This window comes from Macrotis lagotis, chromosome X, assembly GCF_037893015.1.
Source record: "Macrotis lagotis isolate mMagLag1 chromosome X, bilby.v1.9.chrom.fasta, whole genome shotgun sequence".
NCBI lineage: Eukaryota > Metazoa > Chordata > Mammalia > Peramelemorphia > Peramelidae > Macrotis > Macrotis lagotis.
This window is the reverse complement of record NC_133666.1, coordinates 640,858,251-640,871,391: the sequence shown is the minus strand read 5'-3', so window position 1 is coordinate 640,871,391 and position 13,141 is coordinate 640,858,251. Positions and strand designations below refer to the sequence as shown.

The following is a 13,141-nucleotide window of genomic DNA, read 5'->3' as shown; positions in this document are numbered from 1 at the left end:
CTGCTTTCTGCCTTCCATCTAATCTAGGATGCATTGGTTTTATTTATCTCAAAACATTTAGTTGAAATCATGTATTTTACAATTTATAATGCTTGATAATAATTTTTTCCCATCTTCATAGATCTAGCAGATAGAGTTTTTTGTAGTATCTTAATTGGTCTAGAGTTTCATCCTTTATGTCTAATCCTGAACCCATTTCATGCTTATTTTGATATAGGTTCTGATATGTAGGTTAATTTCTAGTTTTGTCATGCTATTTTCGTGTTTTGCAAGCAGATTTTGTTAAATAGTGAGTTCTTATTCCAGAAGTTACTGTCCTTGTGTTTATCAAACACCAGATTATGGTAATCATCTATTACTGGTTTTTTTGTAGGTAATCTATTCTACTCATTCATTTCATTATTTCTTTGCCAGCACCAGATTATTTTGATGACTGACAATTTAGATTAGTTTTAGATGTGATATATCTAGGTCACCTTCTTTTGCATTTTTAAATTATCTTGATATTCTTGATGCTTTATTGTTCCAGATGAATTTTGTTAATATTTTTCCTAGGTCTGTGCAAAAATTCTTTGGTAGTTTGATGTTAAGACACTGAATAAGTAATTTGATATGGATAGAATTGGCATTTTTATTAACTAGCTCAGCATAACCCTGAGAAGTTACCATTTTTATTGTTTGTGTTTGACTTTATTTGCATGAAAAGTATTTTGCAATTGATTCATATAGTTTCTGGGTTTGCCTTGGAAATTAGATTCTCAAGTATTTCATGTTATCTACATGTATGCTAAATGGAACTTTTCTTTATATCTATTGCTTTGGGCATTTATTGGTCATATATAGAAATGCTGATGATTTATGAGGATTTATTTTATATCCTGCTACTTTGCTAAAGTAATTTTTAGCTAATTTTCTTGTGTTCTTTAAGTATAGCTCTGTATCATTTACAAAGAATGAAAGTTTTATTTCCTCATTGCTTATTCTAATTCCCTAAATTTCTTTTTCTTCTCTAATTTCTAAAGATAACGTTTGGCATACAATATAAAATAATAAGTCTAAAGGGCATCCTTATTCCAACCTGTTCTTATTGCATATAATTCTAGATTATCCCCATTTCATATAATGATTGCTGATGGTCTTAGCTAGATACTAAACATTTTAAGAAAAGCTTCATTTATTCATTTGCTCTTCTTTTTAATAAGAATGAGTAGTGATCAGCATCTATTGAGATAAGCATATTATTTATGCTATTTTTTTAATTGATATGGTAACTTTTGTTGATTGTTTTCCTAATATAGCTCTATTCCTCTCTAACTGGTATGAATCCTACCTGATCATGATGTATTATTTTAGTATTAATTTATTGTAATCTCTTTGCTAAAATTTTATTTAATGTTTTTGCATCAGCATTCATTAGAAATATAGGACTATAATTTTCATTGTATTTTTGACTCTTGTTTATATATCACCACAATATTGGTATCATAAAAAGAATTTGCCAGAACTTCTTCTATTTTTAATAATAGTTCATATAGAATTGGATTTAATTGGTCCTTTAATGTTTGGTAGAACTCATTTGTATATCCCTCCAGGCCTGCAGATTTTTCTTTGGGAGTTTATTGGTGATGTTTTTATTTTTTTCTTAAATGGGATTATTTAAGCATTTTATTTCCTTTTATGTCACTCTGGATAGCTTATAATTTTTGCAAACATTCATTTCATTTGGCATACAGTTGGGCAAAAGAATTCCAAAAGAATTCCAAATTATTAATTTAGGTGAATTAATATTTCCTTTTTTTGATACTGAGAATTTAATTTTTTTTCTTTTTAAAATTAGAGTAACCAAAAGTTTGTCTATATCTTTGGTTTTTCATGAAACCAGCTGTTTTATTTATAAGATCAATAATTTTATTACTTTCAATTTTAATTTCTCCTTTGATTTTCAGTATTTCTAATTTGGCATTTAATTGGTGCTTTTTAATTTTTGATTTTCTAGCTTTTTTCATTGCATGCACAAATATTGATCTCTACCTTCACTTCTTTATTCATATAAGTATTTAGGGATGCACATTTCCCCTAAAATCTACTTAGGTTGCATCCTACAAGTTTTGGATTTACTTCTTATTTTTATCTTTGCCTTAGATGAAGTTGTTGATAATTCTATGATTTATTGTTTAATCCACACATTCTTTAAAATTATTTTATTTTGTTGCCAATTGATTTTTAGTTTATCTTTATGTGGCCCTTTATTGCATTTAATTTTCATTGCATCATATTTTCAGAAGGATGCATTTAATATTTTGGCCTTTCTGCTTTTGATTGTGAAGCTTTTAATTCCCTAATTCATTGTGAATGTTTGTTTAGATGTTATGTTTTGCAGAGATAAATTCAGTTTTCTTGGGAGTTCTATCATATCTAAGTTTCCTAAAATTCTATTTACATTCTTAACTTCCCTCCTATTTATGTTCTGATTAGATTTATCCATTTGTATGGGAGAGAGATTAAGGAGACCCACTACTATAGCTTTGCTCTCTATGTCTCATTGTAAGTCTTTTAACCTTTCTTCTATGGATTTGGATTCCATTACCACTTGGTAAATATATATACATATACATATATATATATATGTATATGTATATATATGTTTTATTTTGATATTACTCCATTTCTTATGGTACCTTTTAGGAAGATACTGTTTCCTTCTTTACTTAAATCTGTTTATTTGCTGTTTCCTTGTTCTGATAACAGAATTGGTATTCCTTTTTGTTTGTTTTGTTTTTTACAGGCTTCTATCTTTACTCTATGTGTTCCTCTCTACTTCAAATGTGTTTCTTATAAAGGATGTATTGTAGGATTCTGATTTTTAATCCAATCTGCTCTCTGCTTCCATTTTATGGAACAGTTCATTCCATTCACATTTACAGTTATGATAACTAAGTTTATATTTCACTCCATGCTATCTTCCCTTGTTTGTACTTTACTCTGCTTTTTTACCCTTATCCTTCCTCACTAATATTTTGTTTTTGATTGCTATCTCTTGATCAGCCCTTTTTTGTCCTATTAGGCTTTTTCCTTTCCTTCCCCTTTTCTCTTTTCACTTTATTTTTTTTTTTACAAATTTTCCACTTTACCTTTACTTTTGTCCTCCCTTTTTCATTGCCCTCTTTCCCTTTCTTTCCCCTTTCCCTCAGTCCCCATCTCATTTCCCTATTGTGCAGGCCAGTGGAAATATATGTTATTCCCTCTTTAGGCCAAATATATTGAGAATAAGATTTACTCAGTGTTCACCTGCTTCCTTCTTTCCCTTTATTTTAATAGATCTTTGTGCTTCTTCATATTGTGTTGTCATCTATTTCTTTGCCATGTCCTAGTATGATCCTTCTTTTCATGTCTGATTTATTTTATACTCTTCTAAATAAAACCTCTCTGAGGACATATTCCTTATTTCTATCCTGAAAAACGTATGATTCTCAATGTTTGATTGATTGGTTGGTTGGTTGATTGATTTATAAGCGTTATTATCTCATAACCAATTCTTATGCTCAACCTCTGTCCAAGTACATTCCCCTCAACTGTCCCATTAGAAATAAAATTTTTAAGAGTCATAAACAAGATCAATTTATAATCAATGTATATCCTATCCATTTTCCAAGTGCCCTCTATAGAAATACAATTCTCCTGAGCTAAACTATCAAAATCATTTCATGATCCATTTATCCCCCCTCCCCACCAAGTAAACTCCCGCAAATTGTAACTAAATTCTGAAGTAAATGAGCATCACTTAGTTAATTTTAATTTTGAATGAATTATTTTTCTTTTTCAGTGGGTTTATTTTACTTTTTGATGAGTTATATTCATTCTCCATTTCATTAATTTTAATTTTTGATGAATTATATTCTTTTTTCCAGCTTTAAAAGAACTGATTTTTTTCACTCAATTTTTCATAATATTCTTACATGGACTCTCATTTCTTTTCTATATTTTTTCTTTGGTTTTTAAAAATCGTTTTGAGCTCTTCCAAGAAGTTTTGTATTTAAAGCCAATTCATTAATTCCTTGGAGACTTCACATGTAGGCAATTTGTTACTGCTTTCCTCTTCTGAGATGGTATTTTTTTAATCATTTCTTTCATAATATTAGCTTTTGCCTAATGATCTTTTTGGTTTTTTGCTCAGTTTGATTGTGGAGTTCTTCTAGTGTGCAAGCTTTTTGTGCTGGGTTTGGGATCTGATTCTGGCTTATTGCTTGCCTTTGGTATTGCCATGTATTGGTTTGTTTCCAGTTTTTAGGGTAGTCCTGGCCTAAGCATTGCCTAGGAAGAAGTGTGTTTTCTCCTTTCCTCTTGTCTTTGCTGTTGCATATGCAGAGGTTTGTTCCCTCCTTAAGGGTAGTACTTGTTTTCAACTTGACATGTACTGTTCCCTGCATTAGGGTAGCCTAACCTAGTCCTTTCTGTTGTACCAGTGTGCCCAGGGCTTGTACTATTTCTTTTTGAATACTCCAAAACTGGTTAATTTTTGTGAAGTTTCTATGTACAAATGATGAGTAAACATACTGCTTCACATTCCTATTCTTTGTTTATCTGAGGTCTACATTTTCTAACTACTTCTAAAATTCTATTCTATTCTTTCTTTTGATCCTTTTTTAAATTAATTTTTTGTGAGATGCATATGAATCTGATTGTGGTAAAATGAGCCTCTGTTCATTATTATAGTTTTAATTTCAAAAAAAGGCAGTGTAGCATTATAGTCAGAGAGTTCTCTTCAAAAGCATGGACATATGGGTTTAAGTTTCAAATAGAATGTGTCCTGTTTATTAGTTCCCAGACAAATTCATTGGCTTCTCCTTAATTTCTCCAACCTAATCTTATAAGATACAGATATACCATTTTTCTGCATTATATTGTGTCTCTGAGTGAAATGATATAGGACCTTTTCATTTCCTGGATGAGGAAACGGAGGCCCAGGAAAATTATAGGAAATGGTGGACCTAGAACCATAAGCAAACCTCCTGATTCAGATTCTTTTCACCAAAAACATTGCTGTTAGTGCAAGTTCAGAAGAGAGCATGATTGAAAATCTTTCAAAGAATTGATGGTATCTCAACTACAGTCCCCCATGAAGATATCTCATAGTCATAAAGAGAGATTTGGTTTCCTGGTGATGATCATCCTCAGAGCTCCTTTAAGGTCCTTGTTCCTTAAGCTATAGATAAAAGGGTTCTGCATGGGAGTGACCACAGTGTACATCACAGCTGCTGCTGTGTCTTGTTCAGGTGTGTGGGTTGATGTGGGATTGAAATAGACTCCAATGATTGTTCCATAAAACAGAGAGACCACAGTGAGATGGGAGCCACAGGTGGAGAATGCTTTCCATTTCCCCACATTAGAAGGGATCCTCAGCACAGTCACAACAATTTGACTGTAGGATAAAAGGATGCCAATGACAGAAATGAAAATTGTTAGTGCCACTACTGTGTTGACAATCAGATCATTGATGGTGTCTGAACATGCCAATTTCAGCAGGGGACTGAGGTCACAGAAAAAATGTGGGATTTTGTTGTGGCCACAGAATGAAAGACAAGTCAGAAGGACAGCATGTATGAGAGCATCAGCAAAGCCCTAAATCCAGGACACTACTATCATAAGAGCACAGACCTTTGGAGTCATGATCATGGAATAATGTAATGGGGCACAGATAGCCACATACCAGTCATAGGCCATAGCAGTGAGAAGAATGCTATCTATCCCCCCAAAGAGAAGGAAGAATACTTGTGTTAGACACCCTGCATAAGGAGTTATTTTTACTCCAGAAACATGATTTACCAGCATCTTGGAACTGTAGTACATGTGAAGCAGATGTCACCCAGGGACAAATTGCTAAGAAAGAAGTATATGGGTATGTGGAGGCATGAACGGGTCCTAATTGCCAGGATGATGAGCAGATTCCCTAGACTTGTGATCAGGTACATAAGAAGAAACAAGTAGAATAGAAGTCTCTGCTGTTCAGGCTGGTCTGAGAGTCCCAGGAGGATGAATTCAGAGATTTCAGACTCATTTCTTCCTTCCATTGTTCTGTTGGGAAGTATAGATGGAATAGAGATGAAATAATAATTTAAAGATTCAATGAATTAATGGTCTCAAAGTTGAGATATCAGTTTTAATACTTTGTTTTGTACTATGTTTGAACCTTGACCTATGTAATTTTAATACATCGAAACTACTTAATAGACAGAAGAAGTGAACTGACCTTTCCCTCTTTTGTCCCACTAGAGTATATGTTCCTAGAGGGAAGGGATTATTTAATTCTTTTCCTTTTTTATCCTCCAAATCTAGCCTGACATACAAAAGAGGAGCTTGATAAATGATTTTTATTTGATTGATTGATTCATGGCAATGGACCTGCATTTGCCTCTGTTGAGTTGAAAGAATTCTTCAGCAGGAATAATGTTGATTTGAAAACAGAGGACACAGTTTTTAATCTGGTTCCATCACTATTTCCCTGTGTGAACTTGGTCAAATAACTTATGGCATATGGTCCTCATTTTTTTTTGATCTGTAAAACAAGAAGGTCAAACAGAATATATTCCACAGTCTATTCAAGCACCCAATATATGACCCTATGAACTCTTTCCACATCCATTTATCACCTCAAACAAACCTTCACTCCCACCAACAGATATGTGAAGCACAGATCCTTGCAATGGAATCCTTTGTTTCGAAGTGTACGTGAATTCTATTATTTCTACCTTCCAGGACAAAAGTAGAATGAGGCAGTAATGTTTTTCATTGTTCTTCTCCTCTCCAGTCTATACCTTCCCAGTTTTTTTCTGTTCACCATTGTGTGGTGGAAACTAGATTATAATCCATGCCTCATTCAAGTTTTTTTTTTTTTATTTTTCCTGAAAAGTTAGACACAGTACACTTGAGATTTAGTTGGTTCATGAAATTCAAGGCTCAAACTACAGACATTGTTTTCTGATCCCCCAGTTTCAAAAAAGTCAAGTGTTGCTATGGGTGAGTGCTCTCTGCTTTTTGTTTGCTAGTTAACTGGGGGCAAGTGACTTTATGGAGCTTAGCTTAGTTGCCTCAGGTTGGGATGCCCTCTTTGCCTTTTTTTTTATTGATCAATGATATTTATTCTTGGTCAAATCTGCAGTAAACAAAGAAGACTTTTTTTTTTTTAACATAGAAGACTTTTAAAGGGGTTTAATTTTATGACCACTATCACATTTAATTTAGCACAAAATAGATGGGTGGGGAAAAATAAATTCTTGTTTAGAACTGGGATTGGGAATGGACTGTGATTTCATTGACACAGGGAACTTTCAGATGAGAAAACTGCCTAATTTTCCAATGCAGCTTGGCACTTTTTCCTGAAGCATAGTTGCTGGGGTCACATAGCTAGTATGTGGCAATGATAGTATACAAATTATGGTATTCCTGATGTAAGGCTTTCTATTCACATCACAAAGCTGTCTCTAAATTTAATATTGAAAAATAAATTATTTGGGATGAGACATTCTAAAATATCTAGGAAATAAAAGTTTTGTTGAGAATATATTTAAAATTTCTAAATGGGTAGTATATAAGTAGGATATTAAGGATAACTTTTTTTGTCTTTCATTTTTGAAGACTATGACATGCACAGGAATTGGATTTGAGGGGGTGCCGTGTTTAGTCACCAACCTTACTTTCTCAGAGCCATCTGGGTCCAGTGGCCAGATATGAATCAGGATGACTGGAGATGACCCTGGATGCAAGGCTATCAGGGATAAGTGACTTGCCCAAGATCCCAGAGCTAGTAAGTGGCAAGTATCTGAGGCTGGATTTGAACTCCTGTCTTCCTAAATCCAAGACCAGTGCTCTATCCACTGTCTCAAGGTATTAAGGACAGTTAAATGCAAAAGGAAAGTAATTTATTCAAGTCAAGTGGAACATATGGATGGATTTTGTTGCTTGAGTTATTTTGTGATAGGGCACAAGGAGTAAGGAAGTGGTTATAATTTTTTTATAAATTATGGTAATTATGGTGTTGTACTCCACCCACTCATGCTTTGAAAAGCTATAAAATATGAAATTCCATTTTTCCTATTTTCCAAAGGATTAACAGAGTGAATTAAAGTGAAAATACTGACTGAAGGTATAGACAAAAGAGAGGAGACAAGAAAAATCAAATGATTCAGACTGAACTTAACGTGTGTTAATATCAAAACCATGATACCATATAAAACAATAATAGGATAAGTGAGAGGATGGCCTCAGAATGAAAATAAGTTAACCTAAATGTGAAAATTCTTTGGTAAGGAAAAAATCTAAGAGCATAATGCAAAAAAACAATTTTCTTTAGATTTCACATTTTATCTTTTAGAAGAATCCATGTATAATTGCAGAGCCTTCTCAGACAAGAAATTTAAGAGAAGTATGTTTTCTGAAATATTTTTTTTTGCCTAATTAGCACAAAATCGACTACTTTAAACTTCCAAGTAATGGAAAAGAAAATTGGAATTGGAGTCTCAGGACCCAAGGCTAAGTCTCAGTTCTGCTTCCTGTTACTTGTGTAACACTGGGCATAGAAAACATTAACTTTTCAGGACCTTGGTTCCCTCCTCTCTAACATGAAGGGTATGGTGGATGAATTGTAAAGTTGCTTTTTTTCCCAGTTCTACTCAGGAAAAAAATTTAAATGTCCCAGAAAGAAGTTGAGTTATCTGATTGAGTCATTAAAGTGAACCAGGAAAAGTAAAGAACAAATCAATCATTCTGGTTTGCTGAACAGAATTATAGTTAGCTAGGGGTCTCAGTGGGTAGAGCTGTGTTCAGACTGGACTTAACACACCAACTAGGCTGTATGACCTTGGGCAAGTCACTTCACCCATTTGCACTAGAAAGAGAAATGACAAAACTATTTTAGTATCCATGCTAAGAAAACCCTATGGATAATATAACATGCTATGATTCATGGAGCTACAAAGAGTTGGATGTGATTGAACAACAATAATCTCCTTTTTCCTATACTTCTCCTAATTCCCAACTTCTCCTTGTCCCTTTTTAAGAACAGCTAGATGGTGCAATGGATAGAACACTAGGACTGGAGTCAGGAAGATGAGTTCTTTTTTTTTTTAGCTGAGTTCTAATCCAGGTTTAAATACTTAGTAGTTGTGTGACCCTAGGTAAGCCACTTAACTCATAATTCAGTTTCCTTAACTGTAAAATGAACTGCATAAGGAAATGACAAAACACTCCAGTATCTTTGCTAAGCAAACCCCAAATGGTGTCAAGGAATGACAAAACAAAATCATACTTAACAGTCAATCCACCTATGCGTCAAATACAACAAATACTGCTTATCCATTGAGGAAAAAACTTGCCATTTTAGCTGCCTAACAAGAAATAGAATATTCTACTGTGGAAAGAAACAGAAAAAAAATCAGTGCCAGTTTTACATCTTAATAACTAAGTATTGATTTGCAAATATTGCTAAAAGTAAAATTATTTTATCAGTTCCTTTGTTTTCCAATTTCTTTAAGGAATCAGTTTAAAAACATTCCACGATATTGTACGATTTCCTAATTCCTATTTCTTGTCTTGAATTGGTAGCTAGCAAGTACCACTCAAATTAGGAAATTTGAATATAAATTTAAAATGGCAACAGAAAATTGCTGGATGTAAAATAAAAAGAATATTTAGGAAGAAGACTTATGGTACAGAAAATTCATAAATATAGAACTTAATTCCTATTTTGTTTTGCTTGGACTTGCAAAAACAATTCTAAGTCAAAGTTCAAACTTTCATTTGAATCCTTGTAATAAATGTGTAAATACATATTTACAAAAGGAGAATGTGACAGAAAAATAAGCACACTGAAGCAATTTCAGTCTTTTTTGCTATAACACATTATTTCTATTTTCTCTTAATTGAACATGAAAAATTTGTGTTTGTACATCCCCAAGGATATAAGGTATGCTGTTGCTGACATAGTAGGATTTCTTTTTAATAAGCACAAAGTATAGTCATTCAAATTGTCATTATTCACATATACAATCAATGTTTCACATGTACAGTCAGCCCATTTCAAAAATTCCTTTAGAAAAACATCTTGATCCTATAGAACTGAGCTTTAAAATAATTCAAATACAGTACACTGTTTCTGTACATTTATGTGCATATAAACTCCATTATTTATAGGCAACCGGCAAACCATATTTCATGTCACATGATGTAAGTGCCATCTTTGTAGTATTTCATGCATTCCATCTGTTTTGTCATAGCAAGGACGGCATGGAAACTTGTACTTAGGCCAGACATATATTGAAAGTATGCCTCTTTTTCCACCTGGACTGTCAAATTGTTCACTCCAGCATCTTTAAGTACTCCTGTAACCTATTGTACGATCCACTCTTCCAGCACATCTGACATCACTTGTATATGAATTGTACCAGCAAGAACACTGGCAGAATGATGCCAAAAATAAGGATCTCTGTAGGATATTAAACCTTCAATTTTCTGAATCTTTTCTAATACAATGTTTATCTCTTTTTCATTCTCTGGTGGCAGCCTCAGAAGTAGCACTTGACAGGCATCTTTAATCAGTGGAATAACACTGAGAAAAATTAATACAGCAATAAAAAGAGAGCAGAGAGGATCATTAAAGAACCATCCAAACTGTTCTATAAGAATCATGGATACGATCACACCAATGCTGCCAAGCGTGTCTGCCAATATATGTAAAAACACACCTCGCATGTTAGCATTCATGCCTCCCCCTGAAGCTCCATGAGAGTGTCCATGGCTGTGACTGTGCCCATGATCACTATGGGAATGACTGTGTCCGTGACTGTGTCCATGATGAGAATGACTGTGATCCTGTGAGTGACAGCCTCCTTGAGAAGCTCCGTGGACATGGCCATGGGCGTGGCTAAAGGCACAGACACCAATAAGGTTTACTATCAGCCCTCCAATTGAGACAGGCGCTAACATGTATGCGTCTAATTCTGGAGGATCTATCAATCTAGCCACTGACTCCACAAACAAAAAAAAAAAGCTATTACCATTAGAAAAAGGCCATTAATAAAACCAGAGAGAATTTCTATTCTGCCATACCCATAGGAGAAAATGCGGGTTGCTTTCCACCTACTCACTAGGGCTGCAAAAAGTCCCATAACTAAAGCAGAACAATCAAAGAGCATATGGAATCCATCTGATATTAGACCTAGGCTATTGGTCAGTACTCCATAGAATAATTCCACAAAGGTAAAAACCAGATTTAGGCACAAGAAGTAAAAGATATGTCTAGAATCACTCTCTTCAAGTATTTGTTTCACTGATTCTTTAATAAACCTGGGTACTGACTGAGAGCTATGTTGTAAAGCATCACCCATGAAGTTATATAGAGGAGTTCCTTCAGGAGAATAGCCAACAAGAGTACCCTTCTGTCCTCTCTTAGAGGGAGAAGCTAGGATGTTAGCAGACAAAATCAAGAATATAGCACTCACTACCACTCCTCCAGAAAGGACATGTTCAGTACTCTCTTGATGTGCTGGTTTATTCATAGCTCGAAGTTGGTCTGTTATTGGATGGGTCCAAAAATTTCCAAAAAGCAGAGCACTAATACAAATCAGAAAAGATTCATAGCGGGCACTTTTGGAAACTTCCATTTTGACCAAACAGATAGAATCCACATAGAAATCCAGGACCACAACAAAAAAGATAACTGTTGTGAAAGGCATGATGAGAGAAGACTAAGATTCTACTGTACTCTCAGTTGTCACAGAAAGAATGATGACCCGTGGGCTCAAAAGAAGCACAGAAACAAGATGGGATAATGCTTGAAGAGGTTTGCCTCCACCCACATCTGGAGAGAGCTTTCTGGAAGCTGTATGAAAACCAACTTTACAACACAAGGCCAACACGAGCAATAATACTCCACCCTTGTGGTCTGCAACACCTAAAAAAGCAATGACTGTGTAAAGCATATGTGTCAGAGCACTGTCATGATGTCCTTCAGGATATTCAGCAATTTTAGCCATGCGATCATCGTTATCAAAAAACAGCAAACTGATCACAGCAATGATGAAAAAAGCAGCTCCTCTTGTCTTTGCTGGTCCTCCTCCAGAACTAGTGAACAAAACATTTAGTAGCGAGATGACAACAATATCATTGTGTTCAAAGAGCAGCAAAGCCCTTAATGGTCCACAAAGAGTTAGGCCAAAAAACCATAAAAGCGAAATGATACACCCAGCAACAGCATGTTTAATATTTTGATCCACTGATGTTTTGTAATAGTTTTCTCAGAAGAAAATGGCTTTTGAAACAAAACCATGAAAAATGCACACCCAAGTTTTAATATAAAGATGAACTGTACCATGTGAACTACTTTTAAGAGATCATATGGTTCAAAAAGTCCCAACGCCTTTAGAAACTTAGTGAAACATAACAATACAATATATTTAGCAAATCACGCCCTGGGCACGTCCACCGGCCCGAGGCTGCCGCCGCCCGCCAGCGCGTGGCTGCTGTACTTGTCCTCCATCCCGCGCGTCTCAGGGGCCGCCGCAGCCGCCGGTCCGGCCGCGGCCTCTCCGCATCTCCCGCTGCGGCCGAGCTGGCCCTTCACTGGCGCATGTCCGCGGGCGGCCGCCTCGCAGGCTGTCCCCGGGCGTGGCCAGGCCGCGGGCGGAGGCGGCTCCGGCCCCTCTTTGCCTTTTTTAATAGTTCTCTAATGCAATGGTCAATTTGTAATGCGATAACTAATTTTTCTTAAGTGTTGATTAGTTTACAGGTATCTCATTTTGTTTAATATCAAATATCTATTAGGAGGGCATGCCCTTAATCAGATCTGGTTATAAACACTTTGTAATGCCTTGATCTCTAGATTTCTCTCCCTTTCTTGTGATTTTCCTTAGTATCTGCTCTGAGAATGTCCTCATTTCTCCACTGAATTTTGTGAGTTTTAATGATAACGTTAAAAGATACTCATTAAGCATTGTCATAAGTTTAATCTGCTTTGATAAGTATATTGTGACTATAGTGGCCTTGGTGGTATAGTAGATGAAACAATGGTTAGATTTCAGAGCCTGGAATGTGAAAAAAAATTGAACTTGAACTCTATCCCAGACACTGTTTAACTGTATGACTGGGTGCA

The 13,141-nt window shown here is 35.0% G+C and overlaps 2 pseudogenes; both read right to left on the bottom strand.

Moving 5' to 3' along the window:
• Positions 1-5,133: 5,133 nt before the first annotated feature.
• On the bottom strand, positions 5,134-6,068 carry LOC141497472 (olfactory receptor 1F1-like; annotated as a pseudogene).
• A 4,141-nt stretch (positions 6,069-10,209) lies between these two features.
• Positions 10,210-12,529, bottom strand: LOC141497471 (proton-coupled zinc antiporter SLC30A5 pseudogene; annotated as a pseudogene).
• Between the last annotated feature and the right edge of the window lie 612 nt (positions 12,530-13,141).